At 39.3% G+C, this 26,970-nt stretch overlaps 1 protein-coding gene and 1 long non-coding RNA gene across 6 annotated transcripts in view; one reads left to right on the top strand and one right to left on the bottom strand.

The window, feature by feature from the left end:
* The window catches only part of LOC148641048 (uncharacterized), a 637,701-nt gene that overhangs the window by 378,778 nt on the left and 231,953 nt on the right, over window positions 1–26,970 (bottom strand). The gene's annotated exons all lie outside the window — the stretch shown is intronic.
* The window catches only part of arhgap32b (Rho GTPase activating protein 32b), a 161,163-nt gene continuing 153,690 nt past the window's right edge, over window positions 19,498–26,970 (top strand). For all 4 annotated transcript variants that reach the window (XM_088619725.1, XM_088619727.1, XM_088619728.1 and 1 more), the window contains exon 1: window positions 19,498–19,983. The gene's annotated coding sequence lies outside the window, so the exon portion shown is untranslated. The remainder of the gene's footprint in view (window positions 19,984–26,970) is intronic.

Here is a 26,970-nt window from a genome sequence, read left to right on the forward strand (position 1 = left end):
GTATCGAACAGTTTACCTCTAATTCAGACCATAAAATGCACAATATTATTGGAGAAGCATACTGTTGTTTAAACACCTATATGTTAATCAAACTCAAATTGCAAATTTGAGCCTATCTGCACCTATCTTATTTTATGAAACTTTACACCAGTATGAAAGCTCTGACTGTCCTTATTTCCACTTCATACTAAGAGAAATGTCTGGGGAAACAAGTGATTCCACAAGGCACTTTATTGTTAATGTAATGAAACTGAAATTGGATGAGGAATTACTTTTTCTCAAAGTACTGGATTTTGTGTGACAAATACACCAACACAATGTTTTTTTTTTGTCAAGAATAAAGATTACAATGTTGTAATAAAATTCAAAAAATATTAAAATCCAAATAATCAAACCAATCAATCAAAAACTCCAAGAATTAAAATCTAAAAATCTAGTGAGGTTGTTCCATAGTCAGGCCTTGTAGACAGCACCATATTACACCTTATGAATGGGACAGTCTTCCACTGCCGAATGCAGTAGCAGATTTTCCACAATTACAGAAAATTAACCAAGAATTCTCCACCTAAATCATGGGTTGTCTTTGAGAGCTCAGAAAAGTTTCTCATGATCTCACCACCAACATGGACTAAATCAAGAACCCAACACTGCTCTGGTTTCAGAATGCAAAGGCCTGACGTAGCTCAACATGTACAAAACGAAGGAGTGCTACTGTAAATCATTATGTTCTTGTTCCTGTTTCACAGATGGCGTTTGTTACTAAAGTAAGAGAGAAGTAAATGATCTTGTAATATTCTGTCAGGAAGCACTCCTATCCAAGAAACCATGAATTGTTGAATTTTGCCATTAGAGTGCTTTTGCTTGTACCACTGTTTCAAGAGAGGCTGAAATGGGATTCAGAGAAGTATGTTAGAGAAGTGATGCATGTCTCCAGTTTGTGGTGGTTCAGCTAATTTGCTGAAAAGGTCCCTATGGACAAAAATGTTTTTTTAGGCACAATTACAATCTTTTGTTAGGGCTGTTGCAACAATCAGAGCCTTTTTCCTCTTTTCAGCATTAACAATTTACAACATTCATTCATAGCTCTGTTTCTACAATCGTATTCCAAGCTGGTTAGTTTGGATATACAGTAAATGTGCTATTAAAATTAGTGAGCTGACCATGACTCATAAGGTGAACTGTGACTACACATTTCTCAAAATAAAAAATCATTTTTAGTGTTGGCAGGAACATGTTGCTTGCAATTTGTCCAGTCTTTCAGTGTCTTTAGACCAAAATTGTTATATTACAAGCAGGTGAATTTACACCATGTAGTTTGAACTTTTTTTAATTTGGAATGTTTTTATGGAGGGGAGTGGGAATTAAAAAAACGTAGCCAAGGCTAAATGACAGACAACAACTTTCTGTCTTGTGTTCCAGTCTGGGTCTCCGTTCATGTAGAGAAATGAACTAATGGGATTTATATTACCGTCTGTAACAGTACAATTACGGTTACAGATGTTTCAGAGGTTTTTATTACTGAAGAGTGGACAATTCTGCATGTGTTGTCTATCAGTTTGCTGCCAACTCGACACAAATGGTCAGGGCCAAAGAATCAGGAAACAATGCGACTTTATCCGAAAAGGCTTAGCGATTCTGCTTATCTTTTATAACTTGAGATCTGCCTTGTATATGGAGAAAAACACTTTTGCAGAGCAGTCTTAAAACCAAGAACTGGAAATGTTTATGATTTGCTTAATTGCGAACTACGCACATAGATACACCTGGTGAATACAAACTTGTTATACCATAATGTATATCTTTTTACCCGTTCCAGCGGTAACACATGTAACAAATAGCAGACCTCCATTAGTAAATCTCTCTAATGTGAATAATAAAATGTTTAATGCTACAGTTGATTTTAGTTTAATGACTTAATATTATTAACAAAAAAATATTATTAAAGGTAACAATAACAACCAGTGTAGATGTTGCTTATCTGCACATGGGGAAAAAGGGTTATTTTTGCTGTTGCTTAGAGTGTTCCATTTTTTCCAGATATATAAAAGTTATAAGTTATTTTATTTTTGTATCCATTGCTGCGTTAAGCAATACTGTATCATAAAAGACTTAAGATAAAAAATGGATATATTATTCACATATTGACAAGGCATTTTGGTTGTGTACAAAAAATAAAAAATCAAAACTTAGTATACCATCATTCTTAGTGTGACATAAATTTTTCTTAACTTGAGAATTAGATGCAGGGTTGGTTTAATTGACAACTTAAAATGACACAAAAAGCTTCAGAGAACTACAGCATTTACACAAAAAGGCATTTACTATACAAATGCTTTTTTAGACAGTATCTAATGGCTTGTTTTAATTCTCTGGTTATGATTATCTTTGCAAGTATTAAGTGGCAGGGATTCTAGTCTGATGCTTTTCCACTGTCACTGTCATTAAATATGGGGAATGGAGTAGGGGGTTAATATCCTTTAAAGTCAAGCATGTTAGGTAAAGACAGCAGATGAAAGGTTCCTGTTCCTCTCAAACTATGAATCACAGGATTAGCCTATAAAAATGGCCTTTGCATATCAAGTCAGGATGCAATGGAAAGTATTTAATTACCAATTCCAGTGCTGTGACTTGCAGAGCTAAGCATCTCATTATGTTCATTAGCGACCCTGTAATTGTGTCCCCCTGCTTCTTATGTAAATGTTAAAGCACAAGCAGCAGTTCTTCTGCAGGTTACAACTGATTTGGAAAAACTGTAAGAAAACAATTCTGGCCATGTTAAAAATAATATGAGCAGGAAACATGGGGTAACCTATTTAAGCTCTTGTCCTCTACCTATTCAGTGCGGGGAAAAATGAACAGAGATCTCTCCCACTTTAGGAATAGACTTGTGTTTAGCTGACTTGCAGGTGTATAATCATAACCAGTTAGTTCCTTTAAATGTGAAGGGTGGCTAGGCAATGTATAGATCTAAATTCATTTATATTCTAATCTCTTGCACGTGAACATTAAACCTGGACTAGCCATGTTTTTGATCTGGCCTTCGAGTCTCACAGGACATCAAATTATCAGCTGAGCCCGTTACCTTCCTTCTGTCTTAATGAGTGAGACCATAGTCAAAACAACAGCATGTGGAAGGTTTAGGTCTGTTTGGCTGTAGCACCCTTCCCTACATGTTGTTCCAAACCGCGCCTCGAACCCTGCATCATTCTCAATCTCTTCTGGGCTTTGGGAAGATTATCTTCACAGAGAGGGGCCCCCTCTTTACTGAGCTCTGTGTGGCAGTGCAGGGCATGTAAGAATGTAGTTTTTCTTCCTAGTTTTTCTTTCTAGTATCCAAACCATGTAAGTAGTGAAATCTGTTGCTGCACATGCGTGTTGAACCAATACATGAAGCTGTTTTGAAAAAATGTGATGCAGTCACAGCAGGGGGAGGGGGTCCCTAAAGACTTCTAAAACTGGAATGAAACAAAAAAAAAGTGTGTTTCCAATTTAGGCTTACTGGAATATACTCTGATTTTTTGTAACTGCCTTTACTAGTTCTGAGTTTCAGATCCAAAAAGGATCATGACAATACAAAAAAGGAGAAGGAGGCAGGCAGGTTCGTAAAGACTGCATGTCATGTTTACATACAATCTGAACTTCTGTTGGCGTGCTGACTTTGCAGCGGTGTGCACACATCACTCCTTGGTGCTATGTCTTTCCAAACTCCTTCGTGGTGCTCACTTTCAGAGTCAACAGCCCTGAGAATATAACGGCTCTGATTTTTATAAGCAAATGGAGTTGTAATGCAGAGCGGCCAGCGAGTATGATATCACGAAAGGCTGACCAGGCAATAAATGCTTTTTTCCCCCTGCATTTCAGTGAGGAGCACATACTGTATTTACAATTAAAAGTATGACGGAGCATAATCACACTTTACTGACTTTTAACTGATGTTGTGCAGGCTGCCATCACACTTTTTTGACTTTTGTAACGCCACAAATGTGAAGATTGTTTTACAAACCCACCACTATAACAACAGAGTAATGTGGGCCCCATGACCTCTTTAACAAAACATGTTGTAGTGAAACTTTGCTGAATTAAAGTCACAAACGTTCACAATCACAGATTGTGTTCACTTGCACGAGAGAACACGGAGAGGTAGCATAGATTGGAAACACACATTTTTATTAATTTTTTGAGTTCTGAATTTTGTTCAGCACCGGATATTTTTTTTTTAAAAGAAGAAAACACACGCGTGTTTTATATCTCTGACTGGGCTTTTCAAAAGGATGCCGTTCCTCCAAACCTAAACTTGAAGTTTGGGTTTGGAGGGAAAAAAAAACAGGTTCTCACACTTTTTACAGATTAATGCGACAGTAAATGTGTAAAAATTACGTTTACAAGCACACTACTGCAGTAATGTTAACCCTCTTGGTGCCAAATATCCATCTGCAAATTTGGCGTTTCTTTTCCATTCAATGTTTTTTTTTGTATTCAATGCTCATTTTAATTTCCACTTCAGTTTGTTGGCATGTGTAGTCTTCCTGGCCTTTTTGTTTGCATGAATAATTGCATATACCAAAAAAATGTTAATATTTATCAGGGCTTTATTACTGGTATTATCATTTCTTGTTGCTTTTGTTATTAGCAGAATTAATTAGATTTAATTTTGAGGAATCCTATACCAAGACTAAGTTAAGTCTAAGTCTTTATAGAGCTTTGTAAAACGTATCATTTTCATTTAGTAACTTTAGTAAGTTTTGTTCTCTTTTTGACAATTATAGGCTCCTTGTACATTTTAGATATCCCAGAACAAAAACTTATTTTAACTATTTTAAATGCCTCAATTTTATGATGGAACACAAAATCCTTAATGACAGCAGAGCACGTTTAGCAATTCAGCTTTTAGGTTTTCCATGTACTTGATATTTGCTTAATTATAACAGCAATAATGAATAATGAATATCCAATCTTAATACACGCCTTTAAAGGCTTATCTTACTATACATTTACATTTAAATAACTTTGTTGCCTTTTTTGCTTATATTTAAAAATACCAAGTTACCAATCTAGCAAATAATTAAAAAAAAAACTTCTGTTTATGATTACGTTTAAAACATTCCTTAAGTTAATTGCAGAAGAATGTAATATTTTGTAAGAACTGTGACAATTTGGTTACTTTACATATTAAGAGCATAAATGTTCATGACATAATTGCTGTAGATCTTCAATGTGCTGTCACTTTTAATTTCTACATATTCTTTTTTTCTTTTAAAGATACATTTAAGCTAGGACACATTTTGCCTATCTTTTCTAGGCTTATAAAGGTTCTAAAACTACATTTTGAGAATCACATTTAGAAATTATGTGAATACAACGGCTTTGAAATGGCATTGAAAGTTTACTTTGAATTACTTTCCTAGATTATATGATTTCTGTGCTTAATCTGCTTTCTTCGTTACCATCAGTGTCCAAACACAACAAAGGATTTTAAAGCAAGATTTATTTGATATGTTCCTGCATATGGTATGTCAGAATTTCTGCTATTATTTTATTGCTTGGATTACTTTACTTTGATTTTCAGTCATTATATTTTGTTTCTGATATACCAGTAAAAAACAGAACACAGTTTCCATAATTGATTTCCTCGAAATGAAATAATAAGCCTCAATCCTGTTCAAGTTTAATATTTTTGGCATATACGTAAACACATTCTCTTTCTGGGGTGAAAAGAATGCTGTGTTGTAAATATATCACAGCATTTTGTAACAAAAAAATACTGAGATTGTTCAATTAAGTCAATTATTTTTTATTTCAAGTTTCAGATTTTTGACTCTCTACATTTTTTTTCCCCCATGACAACAAGGCAACCAGAGGGTTAATTTTTAACTACTTCAGGTATTATAAGAAATCAATATTTTTTCAAGCCTTTTTTTTTCTGTGAAAGATAGAAAAAATATATATGGTGCTGTACCAAAGCCTTATGTAACATACTATACTGTTGTATTGTTTTGTCAAACATTCAGCCTATTTACTCAGCAGGGAATAAAATACACTCCCTGGGAAAGTATATACACACACTGTAAGGGTTACATACCCTAGTGTTTATCTAACTGGTGCTGCTAACTGTTGATGGGACATGCGAGCATCCTCTATTAAGAAGCCTCTCCTTGCTCTTTGTGGCTTTGCACGCATCTTTTCACATTTTTAGGCTTGACAGTAGCCCTCTCTTCCCTTTAATAATCATAAGGAGATGCTTGATTATTGTAGGATTTAGTAAAAGAGTGGTCTGGTTCGCTAGAAAGCTATATGCTGAAAGCTGCCCTCGTCGTCCCCCTACATAATATATTTTTGCTGCATTTCAAGCTAGATGGCAATGATGCCAGTGCTGTATGCTCCTACGTATTGAAATAGCCTGCACCTGTGCACCTGCAGGACAACACTTATCTAGTGAAAGAACCCCCAAATTCCAATTGACACTGTTTTTTCTTGTCGGAAATACAAAGAGAAGAAGTTGGGTTTTTCAGATTTTGTTTCTCCTCATGCTGAAGTCTTTAGTTCAAGGCAGGAATGAAATCTGGGCATTGCTCAGTATGCTCTGGTCGAGTTTTATTAAGGCTGTATCACTCTGAAAGGACTGAAGCAGGTGCAGACATTTCATTCATTGCCGTTTTCTTTTATCGGAGCAAATGCACTGACCTTAGAATGGAAAAGTTACGTGGGATATGGGGGGCATCGATCAGTAGGTATTTTAAATTGAAGAAAAAAGCCGGACTATTGTTAAAAATGACAAATAAGCTAGCAAAGAGGGGAGCAGCTGCATGCTTTGATTTCAGTTACCAGTTAGATGCGGTTTACTTTTACCAAACATGGTGTGTTGGACATTCTGCTGAGTTCTGCTGTAGCTCATTACAGTAACATTGCATGTCCATGGAGATGCTTGACCTGCTGAGAAAGGCAGTGTTGCATTGTTGAATATTGCCTGACCCGTTGCGGCCGAGCAACGGAGTTGGGAAGCAATTTATTGAGTTGACATTTTTCAGATGCTTATCTCCCATGTAACATTTACTCTGCTTCAGAAATGTTTTGTATTTTGATATAATAAACATTTACAAAAAATACATACAGTATATCCCTCTTTTTTTTAAAGAGTCAAAGTCTTCCTTTTCTCTTTAATGCCAGAAACTATTTCTTCTGGAAAGAAAACGGATTGTAAATGTAAATATCTGGATTTTACAAAATGCTGTCTTATGGTGTCATTGGCATGTTCACTGAATGTGGTTACAACCCTGATTTAATGAGCCATTACCCCCCTATTAGGTCCCGTGTTAGCGCTTTGTTTAAAGCAACGCCACCTTACATATTTCCTGGTTTTTCACTTAACTGGAAATGGTGTGGAAGTACTCAATCTCTTGCTTGCATCAGCTGGCATACTACTTCCCAGCCTTTCAAAAGGCTAATATCCCGACCTATAATATAAACTAATAACCATCTATACTATGAACCTTATAAAGTCCAATATAAAACTTTTACTTACAGTAAATCCCTTTTATTCACCTGACCAAGTCAATAGACATCAAATCACTTGTTTTTCGAGACTTAGCCAAAGCGATGTGTGGTACACCTGGGGACAGGGTTCAGCAGCGGTAATTGTTTAACATGCAGGTCTCAGAAAAGGAGACCCACACAGATTGATGGCAGAGGCTGACATCCCACTGGAAGCCCGTTTCCTTGTGTGAACTGTCACCCTATCGATCGGTCAGGTGCCTGAGGATGGCAGGTTCAAGGAACCACCTTGAACTTGAACTTGAACTTTATTGCCATATGTAACCGGTACTGGTACAATGGAATTCTTACTTTCTGTAAGTAAGAATTCCATTGTACCAGTACCGGTTACATATGGCAATAAAGTTCAAGTTCAAGTTCAAGTTCAAGGTGGTTCCCCGTTGGTTTCTGGGAAATGTGGTTCAGAGAAGAATCTCCATTTTCTCATCTGTAACCAAACTCTTCCACTGTAACCATCCCCACACCCTATGAGGGAGGCCAACAGCCACTCTTTCCTGCCTTCATGCAACAGCTGTCACTGGTTCTATTGACTTACTCTCAAGTGTATATTCTACTGTGCACTGGAGACCATGAACAACCAGGATGTCTATTTTAGGCGATTCATTTTTTTGTGAACCAACTCTAAGATATCAGAAATACCTGACATGAGAGGTTGGGGTAAACTACAAAATGCCTTTTCTGGTCACCCCTCCAAATAGTTTAAAGTTATGTTGAAATGTGATTAACAGAAAATTCATCTTTGAAGGTTTCTGTGTAAATAACGGGTTGACTCCTTTACATGAAGTTAACAAAAAGTGGCGAAGGTCATCATATCCCTAGATGACATAGGCACGTCTGGGTGGTCTGTCACTGTTGGCTTGCAGAACCCCTCTGGTCTTCTAAAACATACTGGTGGTCCCTTTCCAAAGAATCCTGCTCCGTCCCCCACACAGGTGTTGGTAAGTGAAAGAGCTTCAGTTCCTCTTCTGTGGAAGAACTCTTCTGTCCTCTATTCCACTAGAAGAGCAGGAACTGACAAATTCCTGTCAAACTCCTCCTTTCTCCATCTCTCTTCTTGCACAATACACCACTGTCCCCTCATCCCCAGGAGCTCCAGGCTCACTCAGCAGGACTCATCCTTCCATGTCCACTCTGCCCTTCACCGTAAGGGACACATTCTGTCTTTCCCGAGACCTACTTGCTCACCTTACCGCCGGCACCCAGTTTCCAACAGTAAATGCCAATTTACTACACTATAAAGACTACAGCAAACTCAAATCAATCCAGGAATACCATACACACTAGAACAAAACTACGTGACGGATCGAAAGAGAATCTATCTTCACTAAATCCGATGCCCAACAAAATCCTCGCAAGTCTTCATGATGTCTTTCCAACTTTTTAAACCCAAACTGGATTTAGGACTGCCAGCTGATGGCTGAGTGTGAAGCATCCATGAACATTCTCCCTCCCCGAACTGCAGAAGCACAGACAGAGCTCCTGCCCTCTGCACCAGACTGCTGCTGCTCCTAAAGAATGTCCAATTAAGCACACTCAGCTGATCCCTTCCCTGCCTGTGGAATTCCATTCTACAGGAGTCCAATCACTCAGTCGGGGCAGGTGTGTCCAATTTACTGCAGGGGAGGAAGAGGCTTTAACTATGCCTCAGCTTCCTCTATCACTCAATACAAATGCATTCAATTTATGATAAATTACAGAAGTTTCCATACAAAACAACACAGTGAAACCTGAGTTTTTATATTCCACAATTTGAAGTGTAAGCCTCTTTTCTGATGTTGAAGAGCAAAATAAAAAGAGTAAGAAGTAAACAATACCTGCTGATCCTTTTAAGTGTTCATTATACAGCACTTCTCCACTTAATAGGAAACACTGTTTCCATCTACATCCTTTGTGAATCCTTTATTCTGCGTCAACCAATCGTGAAAATATAAATCAATTTTCAAATTCAAAGTATTTCTGTTACATGGACAGAAGTTCACTTTTCTAGTGCATAAGAATCAGGAAGAAATAAGTTGAAATGAAACTGAGTTTTATGTTTTGTTTTTTGTAATCAATGAAAATGCATTATAAATAACCACAAAAGTGCTGAATCGCAGATAAATGTACATCACAGTTTGTTTTATGACCTAATGCTTTGTAAATAAAACACTAAATTTGAGTAGCCGAGAGTTCCAAGGGGTATTGGTTTTTCACCTACACTGTTTTTATGACTTATTTTCCCACTAAATATACCAAAAACGGTTAATGCTAGTCTACAGACGTAAAAAGTAATTATTCTGTACAGTTGCCCGTTTAATTCACAAACCTCCTTCTCCCCTGACATTATAAAACTAGCTCTAGCCATGGTGCTGAAATGACGTCACGCAAGCTCTCTGCAGTGCTGTAGAATTCCAGAACGTTATGAACAGAACTGTGTTGCTCAGTTGTGTATTTTATCTAATACGGGACCATGAGACATTATTAATTTCGAGTACTGCAGATTGCCCATGTCCTAGGTTGAAGAGGACTTAATTGTTAAGATTACGTTTAAGATCGGAGTTTCCATAGTTAACGGTGCAGCACAAATCTTTACTGACGTTTTAGTGTCGATTCAAATAATATCGTCTTCAGCATTGGAAAGCTACTTGGCAACATTCAAAACGAAAAAAAAAATCTTGCCTGGCCAGTTAATTACGTGTGAACATTCATTGCTCCTGTATCAAAATTCCCGACAAAAGAAGAATCCTGGTGAGAAAATCACACGCTGCTGAAACACACAACTAGTTCCTTTTTTATAGGTCGCCCTCCGGTGGCAAAATGTGGAGAAGAGCGCTAAACAGCTTTTCTGTCCGCCTCAACAAAATTGCGCATTTTATCGGACATCTTACTTAACATCAGTGAAGTGAACAAAAAGCCATTTATTTTATTTGTGAAAAATAAAACAGACGTTCCTGAGAAAGCCACTAGAAAACAATAAGCTGCTTCCAAAGTTTCCTGTTACCTTAGGAAGCTGCTCATATCCTGCCTAAACTACGGAATGCAGAATTGAAACTTGTATTCTGTCTTTTATATTCACAAGTAAATGAAATACAATCATTAGTGATGGTTGAACATTTGTTATTTGTGTTCATTTTCCCTGTATACACAACCCAGTTACTGGGGGGCAAATACCAAGCAAACACATGCCTGCAAATGCTACAGAATGCAACAATGTTTTAATTCACCATACTTAATAAAGTGCCCGCATAATTTTAAGATTTTAACACTACTTTATCTTTTTAATAATTGCTTTGCTTTAAAACTATCCAAAGAATTATATAATTAGAGGTGTTTTACTGGACAGGATTTTTGCATTTCATTTTTCATAATAGATACATGCACAGGTTTGGGGAAATTCTGAGTGATATCTACACAATCTGCTGAGCCTCTGGACTTTCCAATCCATTCCACTGGTACATTTTGCAAATACCAGCTCCTCACCTCTGATATGAAGGATTTATGAATAGGAGTTAAAATGCCAGTCGCACTATAATATTGCAATAGTGTAATTTAAAAGGGCCACATGGTGGGCGTCTCTGCATTGATTGAAAAAAAGAAAACGATTCTCGCATTTTCCTTTGTCAGAGACAAGTGTTAAAACAGGAGAGTAAGAGTTGCAGTCTTCACATTCATGATCTTTAACGTAACTCCTGCTCAACGCTGTTATAGTAATTCACCATCTTTTTGTACTTACACTAAGTGGACTATTTCTAAGAGGGGAATACATTTAATTTGAACACGTTGGGTGTCCCCCACACGCTCAACAAACAAATCTGCTTGTAGAAAAGAAGAAAATGACTTTCGATTTCAGGGCTGTCTCTTTTACCCCCAGAAGCAGGTGTGAGTATACAGCCTCCAACGCAAGAGGGGGCTTAGTCACAGCTAGCAAGAGCATGCACCCTTAACCTTGAACAACGCAGATCCTGAAGAGAGTACACTGGGTGAGGCTTGTTGGCCAAAGAATGTTTTTGTCCCCAAAGATCAGCTTAAACTGTACCAGGAATGAGAACTAGGATCCAGGAGTCAAGGCATCTCTGCAGAGATGTACTTCCAAAGAGGGGTCCACCCTGAGGAAAGCTTGAGTCAAGACAATCTTAGCTCAGGACCCACCAGTACTACAAACTCCAGAACCAGACATCCCATCAGAGGTCTGCAACTAAAGAGAGGACATCTTGGAGCTAATCAGGATACTCATCTACTAGGCTGAAGGCAGTATGGCTCCAGGAGACTCACAGTTTCATGACATGTGTTGAACAAATTCATTTGGTGGTGCTCTGTTGCAAGGGACCTCCAGCTCAATAATGGACCACTGGACTATGTTTAGGGCCACTGTCTGAGGACTTTGTTAATGTATAACCAGTGTTGTATTATTTATTAGGTACACTCACTCCCAGGCTGTGCAATCAGGTACTGCCAATGTAAACATTCCCTAAGTGGCCTTTGTGGGTGTGGAGGCTGCTCTTGCTGTGCTACAGTAGGTTCAGAGATCTTGAAATCTGATAGCTGCCTTCTAATCTGTGACTGCTCATCTGCAAAAGAGCAAACCTCCTCTCCTGCCATGTCCTCAACCCACCACCAGATGGCAACCACAGCTTAGCTATCCTACATAAAAAACGCTTGTTTATTAATAATAATAATAAAATAATAATAATAGCTATAATTATAATAATTTAGTTAATACTTTTAACTACAAATGTACAAATAAGTGTAACTTCCTGCACCGCTCTTGTCCTTAAACAGAAGCCATTATTTTCCTGAGCCCAATAAAAAGTTTAGTTTCTAAACACTTTTAAGACCCAATAGCACTGATACTGTGGTATTTTGTTTATAATCAAGGTGTGGTAAATGGCACTTAAACTAATTAGGATGTTTAGATTCCCATCACTGTTGACTTGCGGAGCTCTTCCAGTGTCCTAAGATACTCTTGGTCCCCTTTCAGCGAAGTCTACTCAGTCCCCCCCGCAAATAAAAGTCCACCACAGAAGTATCAATCTTCCACTGACTTTCAGTTTTTTTTCCTGTGGAATTGAGGACTAAAAAGTTTTACTGACAAAATCCTATCAAGGTTTCTTCTTTCTCCAGCTCTTCATTGCAAAAGAGCTTTCCTCTCACTCCCTGGAGCCCCTGGCAGTCAGTCCAGGGTCAGTCTTCCCTTCACTGGAAGGCACATGTTCCCTATCCCTTCCAAGACCAGGGTCACACCTTACCCCCGGTGTTCAGTTTTCAACTACAGAACACTATAAAGTAGTGTACAAAGTAGTCTACTACACTATAAAGACTACTGAGAACTCAAATCAATCCAGGAATACCATGCACATTAGAAAAACTAGTAAATTTTCTCCAGATCCATCCATCTTTACTAAATCCAATGCCTGACAAAATCCTTGCAACTCTTATCTCTTTTCAACTTCTTAAACATGAACTGGACTTAGGGCTGCCAGCTGACTTTGACTCCTTTGCTATCTAAAGGATTTACAATTGAGGAATCCCTGAACTGCAGGGGCATAGACAGGGTTCCTGCCGTCTGCAGACTGCTGTTATACTGACTGCTGCTGTTCCTGAGGAATGTCCAATTAAGTAAAGAATCTGGAGAATTCAGGTTAAACCAGGAATGCAGTGCACACTAGAGAAACAAATCCTCGGTTCTCTGTGGATCCTTCTTTCTTTACTAAATCCAATCCATAACAATCCTTGCAAGTCTTCACTATCTCTTCCTATTGCTTCAAACCCAAAACTGGACTGCCAGCCGACCACTGATGTTAAAGAACAGGAGTTGAATAAACCCTCCTTCACTATCTAGACACTTTACAGTTCATGATACCACTAACACACACTCTCCCTGCCTGAACTGTAGGGCTTTGGACAGAGCTCCTACCCTCTACACCTGACTGCTGCTGCTCCTGAGGAATGTCCAATTAAGCACAGGGCCAATCAGCTGATCCCTTCCCTGCCTGTGGAATTCCATTCTACAGGAGTCCAATCACTCAGTCAGGGCAGGTGTGTCCAATTTACTGCAGGGAAGGAAGAAGCTTTAACAATGCCTCAGCTTACTCCATTTCACAAGGCATCATTTTACCTTGTGGTGTTTTTTCTGGAAACAAAAAATAGACTTCAACTTTTGAGTACATTTCTGAAATACTGTACCTGCAACCCCCAGAAGGACTTTTGCACTTCCAATTACATTCCCAAACAGTTTTGATGTTTTAATTTAATTTCAAACAAAATATCTATACTTTAAAACCCTGTGAGAGATTTTTAAATGGTTTAGAGATCCACTATTATTTGAGCAAAATAGGTACCTTGTCATTTTGAAAAAATATAGATCAACTCCTCACATTCAGATATAATGTTGCTTTATAGCAACTGGTTTCATAAACTACACTGTATTCTCATAGAACATTTCAGTTAAAAAAAGCTATTTTACAATAAAGGAGTTGGAATAATACACTCTTCCACAAGATAAATGACCACAACACAAAGTATTAATTCCACTTACAACTGAAAACCTAAATATTGCAACTTCTAACAAGCAGAAATGACAAACTGAAAATATTTATTATTGTTGCTGTTATTATTATTAAATTGTTTATATCCAATGATACATTTTCTAAACAGACCTAAACAAAGCTACAACGCACATATTAAACAGAGGTGATGTATACATTAAACATAAACCAATATAAGAGACAACAATCTAAGAGCATTTCTGTCAACACAACACACAAGAGCAACAAACAGTAGAAGTAGAAACTAAAGGATGATATAAACAACTGCTTTAAAATGAATGGATGTTACATTTGTGGTTGATTTTTCTCCAAAACCTACAGTATTTAGAGCCATGTTTAAAAATAGACAGTAGAGGATTGAAAGCATAGAAAATAATATTTTGGGATGTGCCCGGTCTCTGGTAGTCGAAGTTTATTTAAAAGTGCTACTGTATATAGTTGCACAAATGTACACAGAAGTAAAAAGAAAGAAAAAACAGGAAAGAAAAACACAGCAATTTGAAAACAAGAGTTAAAAAATGTATACGCTAAAAGCTTTATTTGAAAATCAAAGTTTTTAAACAAATTTTAAAAATGTCAGCCAACAGACAATAAAGCCCTTTTTCACATTTTAGGCACCTTATTAAATAACTGCTCTGACAAAAAAATGCATTGCTTCCTTTTGAAAAGAAATGTTTTATGTAATTTATTATTTATTATATTTTTCCATAAGTATATACAATGTTAGACCATTTTAAATGTAGCGATACACCACTGAAGTTAAATGGTGTACGTGCTTTATATATGCAGACTTGCACTGAAATGATGATGGAACCTATGAACAATCAGGAATATTTGTACCTACAGTACTGTAACCTTATGTTGCCATATGTTGCCATTCTTGACAATATTGCAAAGCAATAAAAAAGGTGTTTGGATGTTAGTATATATTGTTGGAAGTGTACAATTTACATTAAGGTATTTGATGTTCAAAATGTACAATGCCTTGGCAACATCTCATTAGAATACGTGTACAGTTTTGGCCACTGTGCTACAAAAAGGAGATTAAACTAAGTAAGTTATTGGACTCAAAGGAACAACTTGTTCTGAAAGATTAAAAGAACTGAGAACACAAAAGACTACGGGGTGGGGGACATTGTGATACAAACCGCTGGACACGAATGGCTATTGAGGAGAATTGAGAACAGCAAGCACTACTTTACACAAAGAGATGTGGGAGACTGGAACAAGCTATCCAGATATTTTGTTGAAGCCAATACCGTTAACTCTTTTAAGAAAGCCAGATGATTCATACTTGCCTAGCGGTTACATAGTGGCGCAGCTCACACATTACAACTCCTGTGAGTCACAAGGGGGGGTCACACTTCTTAAATGGTAAGAACTTTGGAATGCTTTGCAATGTTACATAAACTGGACAAATCCGCAATTAACCAACTAAAGGTCTAAAAAACTGTAATGTATGTTTCTTTCCACTAGGTGACGATGCTGTTGTTTTTCAACATCAAGTGAAGACTCACTTCAGCATGCTAGTGCACACTACCTCAATGAAACATGGTCAAAAACGAGAGACCATGAAGAATGTCTGGGTGGTATTTGTATGTTGTTCCGCTGGCTGCAGGAAACCTTCCAAAGGTGTCTTGCTCTAAACTGTCCCCGAGTGTCCATTCTGGGTGTAGTCCTTCCATGCAGTCTGTGCTCCAGGACATGGTACAACAACCCTTTTTAGAAATATGAAGCTTTCTGATAATGGGTGGGTGAATGAATAATCATGGCTACACAACAGATATGTAAATCTAACTCATATTTTATATTTCAGATGATGTAAGAGTATGTTACACAAGACCCATTTCCTTATGTAAAGCATTTTTCTGATTCCTATTGGTATTATATCTTATGGGTGATGACAAGACAAATGGCCTTCTGTGTTATCAGTGAAGAATTTGCAGTGAAAATTGTCATTTTGTTGTTATGACTGAGATACAAAACACACTTATCAGAGCAAAGACTGTAAACAGAGCACAGAGAAGAGTGATGTCAAGAATATACAGTACCTGCAGGTCTATGAAAATAACAGAAAAGTGATAAGAGATTGTTTGACCTTCATTTAATTTATTATCAACGGATGATAACTGATTTGAATGGACACACTGTCTTTAAATGTGTGGCACATCAAGAGACATACTGAGATATCAATTATCTGAAACAATATTAGTCAGTCTATGATTAACGTTAATCAAGAGTCTGGGCAACCACAGTGTTCACTGTTACCTACAGCTTTTTCAGACACTGGTGTATATTATTTAACAACTCTTGATTCAACCAATCTGTGTGTTGGTCAAAAAACTGCCACTAGGCTTGGTCAGTGAAAAAACAGCATTAACGTGAATAAAAATGCTTTAGTCTTGTTTCACAGCTGTTAGGTTTCAGTCTCATGGTCCAGGTTATTGGATTTATCCAGAATAGATAATAGTCTCTTCTAAATCAACCATATTTTGATTTTGCTTTAAAATCTTTATTGGAATTGCCAGATGCTACAGAAACCATACATAAAGTCTAAACCTTCTGCCCTCTCCAATAAAAAGGGGGCTCATTTAAAAGATCCTTCTCACTCAGTTGCCCTTGTTTCGCTTGTTAATATGTGCTACAAGTAGATAACAATTGAAACAAAACATGTCATTACATGAAGCAGATGATAATCGATAGAAAAACAAACTTGCAAGTCAACGAATAAAGGTCCACTGGATGAAATGGACAATTTTTGTTGCCATTCTCAGGAAGTGTATGAAGCTCATTACTTACATTATGCACATCATAGAGATGTGCTATCATATGCGCCTGGGCATATTTTCCCCATCTTTTGAGCTTCTCCAGTGCACTTCCTCTGCAGGCAGGTTAAGATCACTGTAGCCTATGCTCTGGTCAAAGCTCACTGAGGGAGAGCAGCTAGAAATAGCTTTATTCCAGCTATGCCCCCTCCCACCCTCTCTCCTGCACAGTCCTCGCATAAACAGGATATTGGATGACATCAATTCACTGCAACACAACAGCAGTAGCGAGACAGAAATAACTAGAGATGTGCAATACACACTCTTGCTCTGAATTCGGAAGGGGGACGCATTGTGAAATAATTGCATCCACAGCAGCTTTTGTCTCTGAAAGGGAGAAATGTCAACCTCTGTGGTAACTACTGCCACAGTAGGTCGCAGGGCAATTTAACAGAACTAAATGATAAGCAATCGACATGTCTTAGCTGCTGAAGTGGTCATGTAGTAAGAACTGAAGGAGTGAAAGGTTAAAAGCTTCAATAAATCTCTTTATCATTAAAGTCATTAGATCTACACCTCTATACTATACAAAAACATATAGTAAGAATTTAAACATGATAATATACTTTAGCATTTAATTAATAGAGTCAACATTTGCATTTTAGCTACTTCTATATAAAAATGTATTTCATATGTAACGGTCTAAGGATATTGCTTATCTACAGAAAAAAAATTGCAAAGGTTCAAACCAAGCAATGTGGATTCAATTAAATCCAGAGATCAGGTGCAATGAAAACCAGCAGTGTGGGGGTCCCCAGAACTGAGGTTGGAGACCCTGTTTTAATGGAACATGGAGCACTGTGGATACCCCCTTGGGAGACACATTTTTAGAGCAAAAACTCCCGGTACGTCCCTGTCAGGGAGATTTGACACATGGCCTACAAATAGGCCAAGCTAAAAACAAAAGTCCTTATGGAGTGAGAGATTAATCTGAATTCATGCGGAACCCAATTTTAATTTCCAGGGATGCTTTGTCCCAGTTTGGAATGCAATTTCTAAAAACGCTTACACTGAAATTGGTTCTGAAGCAGAGATTTTTTTGCAGAATGGTACAGTTCTCTGTGATGTCACTGGATTGCTTTACAACTTTATGGGCTGGCTTTACAGTCTGAACACAATAAAAGAAAGGAGATTCTAGGGAGACACAAAGCCAGCAGCTATATCACCCTGCAGCTTGCCACTGGCAGCCCACTGAAGCTCAGCAGGTGTGAGCCTGGCCAGTACCTGGATGGGAGACCTCATGAGGGAAAACCTAAGGTTACTGCTAGAAGTGGTGTTAGTGGGGCCAATAGGGGGTGCTCACCCTGTGGTTTGTGGGGGTCCAAATGCCCCAGTATAGTGACAGTGACTCTGTACTGTAAAATAGGGTCTGTCTTTTGGATGAGACGTAAAACCGAGGTCCTGACTCTCTGTGGTCATTAAAAATCCCAGGACATTTCTCGAAAAGAGTAGGGGTGTAACCCTGGTGTCCTGGCCAAATTTCCCTCTGGCCTTTACCAGTCATGGCCTCCTAATAATCCCCATCTCTGAACTGGCTCCATCACTCTGCCCTCCTCCCCACTGAGAGCTGGTGTGTGGTGAGCGTTCTGGTCCACTATGGCTGCCAGCACATCAGCCAGGTGGGGCTGCACACTGGTGATGGTGGAGGGGAGTCCCCATTACCTGTAAAGTGCTTTGAGTGGAGTGTCCAGAAAAGTGCTATATATGAGTAAGTGATTATTATTATTATTATTGAAATAAGCAAGTATTATTATTGCTTACAATAGCCAAGGATCGAATGCTTGGAGTACTGAGAAAGTTTCGGTTCATGGGCACCCTCCTGGACACAGGACGAGGAGGCTCGACCGCCATTCAGACTGAGTGAACCTAGGGGCGGAGGAGCGATGCGTGAGACGAAAGCAAAGGGAGATGTTTCGAGTTCAGTTCATGCAGCTAGTGTGGTGGTGATGGTGATGGTGATTAAATGCAGCTGTGGGAGACTGACTTGCCGTTACTGTCCTTCCCGATCTTCAGTTAATAACTCCACTGTTTATTGCAAAGTACGGAAATTCCCCCCGATGAATTACGCAGTACTGTAATGAGGCACACAACTTATTGGGGACTCTTTCCGTATATCGTATTTACTTTAAGCCTTTTTAAACCTTAAAAAGTTACTAACACTGGCACGAAGGAAAATATTCTTCACGTAACTGACCAGCAAAGTCATAATAATAAAGTCAATGACTGTCTTGGACTTAATCTACTCATTTGAAGCAGCAAGTTAATAAAAACCCTAAAAATCTTTAAATAGTTAAAGTTTACACCGATAATTCGATTTTTGGAGAGACAGCGCGCAGTGCTTGGATAACCAAAGCCAGTACGTTTCCTATCCTAACACTTGGTCTCCGTGATTTAAAATGTCAAAACTTTTAACAGTCTGTTCAAGAGGGCATGTGCACAAACGAAGATATCTCCCCTAAGCTTGCTCTACACTGAGAGAACATGCAACAAACTTACAGTCACTTTCTCCTGCGCGTTCTCCCCCACCTTCCTCTCGAGCACGTCCCCGTTGCCCTGCGCGCGACGCTATTATCCCTCCCAGCGCGCTCCCTGCACTCTCCGGCGCGCACACGGCAGCGGACTCCTGGATTACAGAGCAGGAGGTCCGCATGGAGTCGCAGCACGGAGGATTTGGCATAAAAAATAATATTTCGCCTATAAGAACGTGAAGACGGACAGTTGCGAGTCCAACTGAATGAAAGAACTCTTGGATACAGTTCGTGCTGCTCCACTTGCTTTGTAAGGAAAACAGTAACAGCTGGTTGCGGACTGTGTTTAATCGGGATTTGCTTTCTCACATAACCGGGATATTTAACACGGATGTATTATATTCATAATTTAAAGAGCCACCCTCCGGATATTCGTGTGCCCCGGCTTTGTTGTCTACAGAGTCAGCTCTTTTCCACCTTTACTTAATTTTTATTATAATGCGGTGTTTCGGAGGCGGAGGTTCAGGCTGGGCTGTTGCAGCTGCCGAGAAAGACCGGAGAGCACAGCACTATTGAAAAAAAAAGGCAAGAGTGAAAAGCTGATATCAACAGTAACAGGTAAGAAGAAGAGTTCTTATACTGTACATGACGTCTGTGCCGTGCACGGAAACACTTTAGGTGGATATATGCGATAAAAAATGTATTATGCAAGGAAATTATCCTCTCTGCTCGTACAGTTCGTTCGTCTCCATAGTTTAGAGACTGATACCAGTGAGCACTTTTTGTATACGGTGTTAGAACACCACGGCTGCTTTTTTTTTCTGAAGAGGTATTTGCGTTTAGAAAGTTTTTTGGGGGGGAGGATTGGATAGCTCTCTTGTGGATTGTGAAGAGAATGCAAAATTGCGCAATCGCAGACAGAAGGTAAGATCCAGGCGTGTGAGGGGAAAAACACCCCCGACATTTAACCTATTTTGATGCTAGTTACATATTGCCCTGTCAGGTGGCTTACCCTGACAGCTAGTGTCACTTTTATCTTCAGTCGGACGCAGAAGTATGTCGTTCGTTATGTGCAGACGTGCACACCTCTTACCCAAGGTAACTTTTTGGAACCGTCTCTGTGGTGGACATACGCATGTAGCATTTTAAAAGTCCATGAAATTGTTTTGTCCTTTAGTTGTTTTGGTGTTTTGTTTTCATATAAATGCATAATGCGCAGGGCATCTTCACAGGCAGAGGAGTGCAACCCCGTAATTTAGGAAACCCCGCACTTGATTATTGTATTTTCACTCGCCGGTAACCACAGGCCCGGAGCGCTGCAGCTCAGTGTAACAGTTCCCAATCACCCCCGGGAAGCGAGGGTGAAATGAATCGCTCGCTTTGCAAAAGAGCCGGCGTGCGCCACATCAAGTCATGGTGACAGTAGCGCAGTTTCTGCCGGTACAGTGGGGATACGGTCCGCGTAGTTGGTCTGCGCTGTGCCAGAGGAAAGTTGTTTCCAGTCCTTTACAGAATCATACCAGTGCATACAGTATTTCCCGATTACAATAATGATGTTCTGGTTCATAGGCTGCGTTCAGTTTGTGCAGTTGATGTGTAGGATTTGTGATGGAGTTCCATTTTTTTACATTTACTGTACGTTGTTGTGAGCTTATCCATTTTATGCATTTAAAGGGTTCTTACAGTATGTGTTGCCCCGGACTGACGAAGTATGGTTGAAGCTCTATATAGTACGTTCTCTTTCAAAGGCCGTTGTAATACACTTAAGAGTTTGATTGCATCATTAAAGTGATTGGTTTTAGAGAGCAGTTGACGCGCATGGAAATCGGAGCTGTTTTCTGTCCATTAAAATGAAGTAAAGTCTTTACAATATGTTAATTCGATCGTTCAAAATAGACATTGGATAACGTAGCATTTAAAGATAGACAAACGTTTTGATTCATTGGTATTGTTATTGTAATGATGAGAGGCTCCAGCTTTAAGGGCTTTAAACTGCGTGCCCTCAGGTAGGTTATGGAATCTGTTGCTTGATAGCGGGATCTCCTATTTATTACATTAGTTAGCTGATTTCTTGGTCTGAAATTCCACGGTCTTGCTCGGTCTTGATTATTTTCAGTATGCAGATTTTTCCTTGCTTATGGTGCATTTTACTCAAGGCATTTACAGTGTTTGAAGCATCTAATGAGGGCTGATATTATAATTAGTCTAAGGAGACGAGGAAACAGTTACATAATTTCTAGTAAATTTAAGATGCTAGCGGATTCCAGATGTAGTATACAACTGCGTCAGTAAGAATCTAGATTATATTTGAATTTTAACAGTTCTTTACACTCGGCATGGACTCAAAAAGCCCTATTATGCATCCACCATCAAAATGCTTATGTGTATGTTTGAGAAAGAAACATGAAGCACCTCGTATTGCAGAAATGATGACTTTTCTGAGCATGTACAGTATATACTAATGAGGTCATGTCATGATGGAGTTCAGAGTCCTAAGAAAGTCTGTGACCTTTTACCTCACAATGACTGCACCTGCTTCCCAGCCCAGAGAGCTAACAGAGCCTGCAGGGTTGAAAGGTCACTGTCTCACGTGGCCTTAGAGAACAGGAGGCTCCACAAGAGCTTTTTTTATCCACTTGTTTTTCCCCTGAAATTAATTTTAATGAGAGACATGGGCTTTAAAGCGAATCCTTTCTGTAAACAGGGGTCGTGTCTACTTTTTCTCTTCAGCATTATGACATTTTGCTCCCTTGGCCTGGGCAGCTGAAGATAGAAATGGTTCTTCTTCTTAAAAAAAAAAAAACCCAAACAATAGCTGCGATGAACAATTTAATGTCACAGAATGACGACACCTGAAATGGCCCAGGCTTGCATACTCTTTAGTGCCGCGTTGGGCCTCTTTCCCTTGGTGAACCGCAGTGACTCATCAGAAAAATGTGTTACGCTGACAAGTAATCTGTGACAGTGTTTGATCAGGATTGCAATTAATTAAGGTGATTTCTGTTCTGGCTGTTAGCGTTGTTAATTATGTTTTTAGGTTTGCTTTCTGCCGTGGAAATGCAGCCATCAGAATTGAATGACACGGTGGGTGGTGTGCTGGGGCTGTACAATGTGTGAAAAGAGAAAAGGCCCATCTAGGAAAGAGGCTTCGAGTTCTGAATAATAAGAAGCTGCCTTTCACAGCATCGTAGAAGCCAAGCTACTCTGTAAAACATGTCTTTATATTGTCTTTAATTGGTTCCTGTGCCTTATTTCATGTTAAGCTGCAGGAAAGCATTTGGTTATAAATTAGTTTCCTCTCTTATCTTCAAAACATGGGAGGTGCAATTTTCCAGTTCCTGTTTTCCTGCCCATTCCATGCCAACATCACACCTATTCCTGTGCAATGTGTCCACTTGCTGTAGTAGTTCTGCGAGATGGTGTGTCAGCTTAGCCGACGCTAAGTGTCTTGTTTGTTGTAAAAGCAGTAACAAAGTCAATTAGAGGAGACCCTTTCATCAGCTGTACTTGTTCAATTGCTTCTCTCATATGGAATGTAGGCTCTCCGTGGTGTTTCTTAACCGATACCTGTGAATCATGTAAAAATACAGGATGTGAAAAGAATGGAAAAGAGAAGAAGTCATGTCAACCGTCTTGGTTGTAGCCACGTAATCTGTATCTCAACCTGCCATTTCTTGAAAGGTTACATGGAATCATGGAATCAGCTTCTCACAGTCAGTTTTAGAGAAATCTCTGGGAAATCGTTTTAAACACAAAAGTTTATCCTTTGCCACTGTGGCTATGTGTTTGCCTCCTGGCTGTTCAAGTGGCACCGCAGGTGAGATGAAGAGGGCGTTCACTGATCCCTCCTCCATCGCTGCACGATTCCCTGCTGTACCTAATTTAAATACCCTGCACAGTGGTCTGGAAATGAACTGGCGTCAAAAGCTGAGTTTCCTTATGCAAATCCTTGAGGAACCTGACCTTACATTTTTATTGTAGTTCACACAATTGGTATTAAATTATGCACGACAGATGTTCTGCATGATATTGCAACTATAGTATAAAACGTGCATCGGGTAGCAAGTACGGTTGTATTATTCCTTTTGCTTGTATTCTAAAGGAATTCACTGCTTCTCTTGAGAGGCTGGAGAATTATCCTGTTTAGACAGAAGCTGAGGAGCAGTCAGTGTCAAAAGCAAATTGTTCTTCCATGTGCTGACGGGCTCATTGTGGCTGGAGGAGAAGGCATGATTAATAAGATCAGTGGGGTTGAATACAGACCTACGGACCAGCTGAGTTGTCGCAGACAAGTTAAAGTGCTCCTAAAATGGCACATTTTGCTGACTGTGAAAGGTTACCATTACCCTATACTTCAGTTTCCTGGTGCAGACCATCTCCATACCTTGACACAGATTCCCTAAGTTGCATGTAAGCTGAGCTGTTGTGCTCTATACTGAGCTTGTCCGATCACTTATTTATTTTACTGTCGATAAAGTATGTATCCGAGTTCCATCCCTTCAGACATGTCTCATCTGTCTCAATCCGGCTGTGTTCTACGTTGCGGAACCATTTCCTCAAGTGGATAAAACTGGCTTCAGTGAACGAAACCCACGCATCTGACTTTCTACCTTGTTTCTAAGTTTGCTGCTCCGGCATTTTTTTTTTTGGAATGAGTCGTCTGCGGTGGCTTTGTTTGCTGATCTGCTGGGGGTGACATCGCCTGCTTTCTGTTTGTAGGAAGTGTCATGTTGAACTTGAAGTGAGGACTCTAGGGGGTGTCTACTTCACCGCATTTAATTATTATTCAAGAGGATGAATTGACAAAAAAAGATACTTAGGGGAAGTAAGGGCTTCTTTATTTTTCTGGTTATAAATTGTGACTTCTTAAACATGTTCTTCCTGATTTAAATTAAGCAGAAGCTGCTGGGTTTAAATCTAAAGGTAGGGCAGGGGTCCACAGGAGATTAAGAATGATTCATGAGTGTTGAGTCATGTAAAGGCTGTGAGAATTAATTAAATTCATCATTCAAGAACCACAGAATAAGCAGTTAATCTAATCATTTTAAAGCAGAACACAGTTTAAACTCCTGACCACTATAGAGAGTTTGAAGAGATTGGCACACACATTATGTTGGTTACATTTATTGTTGTTACTAAGCTATTATCTTCCATCAGCTATGTCTGATGAAAATCCCTATGTGTCAATTACGTCTTACACAGAGATTATAATTGAGCTTGTGTTGAGTCTAAATTAACCTGCAGTTAGGACTGCAGTGTGTTTTCACTTTATCCTAGCCATGTACTATTGTTACTGCTTCAGCCATTTGACAGAAGATGGAGGCCCTGCCTCAACACAGTCAGAAATCGTGGAAGTGTGGAAGTGGCTTAGAGGCAGAGAATGTACAGTAGCAGTGGTCAGGGCTAAATGTACAGGAACAAATATCTCCGTTAAAACACTCCAAACAGATTTACAGAAGCCTGGAGGGAGAAAATCACAAATCAACTGTTTGGGAAAATGTGCCCCGTCCCCCCGGGGCTCCCTTATACAACGGGACATCACCTGACACCTGTCAGTGAAAACAGAAGAGACGGTAGTTTGTTCTTGTCCAGGGAAATGCCTGATTGTTTTGACAAAATAGGGTAGAAAATAGTGGTACCGTGCGGGCAAAGTGGCTACCTATTTTTGAAAAGAATGAATGTACTGATTAATGACTCAGTCCTTTTTGATCATACTTCTTATCACAAAAACAGGAACTCTTATCAAACATAATACCGTTTAATGCAGAAGGCCAGGTTATACTATATGACTCTGTCTTTAAAAGGTGATAAGGAACAGCTCAGCTCAGTATAGTACACTATAGAAACCATCCCATGGGCTACAAATTGCATCCCTAGTCAATGGTACATTTTGTTTTACGCCTGGAGAGGTGAAAGTGATCAGAGAGGATAGCCAGCTGGAGATTATGTTTTAGCTGCTTATTAAGATGCAATGTGGAGAGCTTGGAATGGATTGCTGTAGATCTTTTGTGTCGAGCAGATGATAATGGGGTGCTTTAAGGCTAACCAAGATGACTTTGTAATAACAACAGTGCATTGAGTAGTCATCATACTGTTCTTTCAATTTCACTCTTTGGGAGCCTCCATTTGTTTTGTAGTTTTTAGAGTGGCTGTATATGAATAAATAAATGAGCCTGAGAGATAAAGAGTGTGCAGCACTTCATCGTTCTAATGAGCTGATGTGTTGCCTTTGTTATGGAGTGTGTCTCATCCACAGATGATGTGAGCCTTTTTCTAAACAACGCTTTGCACCTGGGTCTATTAACATCTACTACTGACGATCCCCATCATGGATTGGTTTAGTGGTCTTCTGCTTGTCTGCGTTGACCTTTAAACCTGCAGTGTCTGCCGTTGTAGGATTGAGAGAGGTTTTTTTACATTTTATATTTACGTCTTCCCACTCCTCACTTTACATGTCCTTTTAAAGTGGTACCTGTGCATAAAACCTCCTTTAAACCCACGGTGTCTTGCAAAAGTATTCGAGCTCTTGCATAGTTTTCACACCATGTAGTTTTAAATGTTGCACTCACAATACTTTGAAGTCCTTTGAAGTGTATAACCTACTGCACACAAAGCAGAGAATTAAGAAGTTAAGATTAATTAATATGAAAGGAAAAAAGAGAAAGTCATGATTGCATCAGTATTCAGACCCTCTGCTCTGGCAAATCTAAATTAATTTAGGTGCACTAAAATACCTTAACGAGCCACACAATCAGTTGAGTGGCCTCTGTCTGTATTCAATAAGACCTCCCATCTCTACATGAAGGAAGTAGAGGAACTTCACAAAGACTCAATTATGCCTTTAAAGCAAATCCACGTTTACTCCATCATCAAGAAAACAAAGGTGCTTCATATCAGCCAGATACGGCTCGGGTAGACTGTCCAACCAAACTGTGGAGACTGGGGAGGAGAGATCCTTGTGTGAGGCGATCCACAACTTTCCTAGAGCTAGGGTTCAGTGGCTGAGATGTGAGAAAATGCAAATCAATCAATATCCAGAACCCTTCGCTGAGGTGCTCTGTATGAAAGGGTGACCAGAATGAAACCATTGCTAACAATAAGGACTGACAACGAAGCACCTGAGTGACCCTGGAAAAAATGGTGCCGTCAGACAAGCCTAAGTTAAACTGGCAAACCTGCTTAAAACCTAAACTGGGCCGAAACGTCACCTGTCAGCAGAAGAGTGATCCAAGGCTCAAGGCCAGAGCTATACTGGAGTGGCTTCCAACTAAGAAAGTCAGTTTAAACAGCCCAATGAAATGATGGGGAATCTGTGGAAGGAGCTGAAAACAACTATCCGTAAGTGATCTCCAAGCAACCTTGGACAGCTTCAGCAGATCTGCCAAGACGAATGGGCAAGCATTGCACTAAGCCAGTGTAGAGACGGTAGAGACTCACCCCAAAAGACTTGTGGTTATAATTGCTGCCAAATGTGCTTCCACCTAATTTTGAGATAACCGGTAATTTCACAAAATGGGACACCATTGGAAGTGTCTTATGTAAGGCACTGTAAAAACTTTTTCTAGGAGAAACTCTGGTGTGTACAGAAAAAGCACTCTATTTGGT

This window comes from Lepisosteus platostomus, chromosome 25 (assembly GCF_059453375.1).
Source record: "Lepisosteus platostomus isolate fLepPlt1 chromosome 25, fLepPlt1.hap1, whole genome shotgun sequence".
NCBI classification, from domain to species: Eukaryota; Metazoa; Chordata; class Actinopteri; order Semionotiformes; family Lepisosteidae; genus Lepisosteus; species Lepisosteus platostomus.